At 38.9% G+C, this 771-nt stretch overlaps 1 protein-coding gene across 1 annotated transcript in view; it reads left to right on the forward strand.

Moving 5' to 3' along the window:
• The window catches only part of LOC119591634 (carbohydrate sulfotransferase 11-like), a gene marked incomplete at its 5' end in the record, with an annotated part of 11,099 nt that overhangs the window by 590 nt on the left and 9,738 nt on the right, over positions 1 to 771 (forward strand).

The raw sequence follows: 771 nt of genomic DNA on the forward strand, positions 1-771 counted from the left end.
CGCGCCTTGGATTCCCCTATTCGGCTAAAATGTGGCGCAAGCATCTGATTCCCTGATGGAGAGAGTTGACGGAACTCAGAGGCAATGGGCTGATTTGTGTAATGGGAACAAGAAAGAGGAATGAATGGAAAAAAGAGAGAATCAGAGAAATACACAAATATATTTTTTTCCTTCAGCAATGGTACCTTAAATTCTTGTATTTCTTCACGTGGAACTTTTTTTCTTAGAACGCTCACCTCCCTTCCCTTCTTACCCTAGATGAATTTACCTCTACACTAGAGTGCATCTTTTTTCTTCGTCTTATTTACGTATCAAGGCTTAAATTTCGAATTTCAATCTAAGTTCCCTTCATTCTACTGACTGTTTTGCACGTAAGCTATTTTCGATTTGTTTCAAGAACCAGTAAATGGAGAAACAAGTAAAACACTCTATATCTATATCTATAACGCTATTAGTCATATCAGGCAGGTTTAAGGCTCTGTTCATTCTGGAATCTTGCGGCACCCTTTTGGCACTGTCCATTTAACCCAAGGGATCCCTGTGATAGGTGTATATAAGCGAAGATAAGACAGACAGACAGAGCTTAATACATACCTATATGCAGAGGCCAGTAGATAAACCGAGACTGTCATTCGGAACACCAAAGAATTTTATGAGTGAGGGGAGAATTTTGATTAGAGAATATAGTTAAGTTTACCTCTTCACGGGGTACATATTCTGTCTCTTCTTTGTGAAAGGGGAGACTGGTAGAAATTGTAAATGTTCAAAACC

The sequence above is a fragment of the Penaeus monodon genome, chromosome 29 (assembly GCF_015228065.2).
Source record: "Penaeus monodon isolate SGIC_2016 chromosome 29, NSTDA_Pmon_1, whole genome shotgun sequence".
In the NCBI taxonomy this organism is placed as follows: domain Eukaryota; kingdom Metazoa; phylum Arthropoda; class Malacostraca; order Decapoda; family Penaeidae; genus Penaeus; species Penaeus monodon.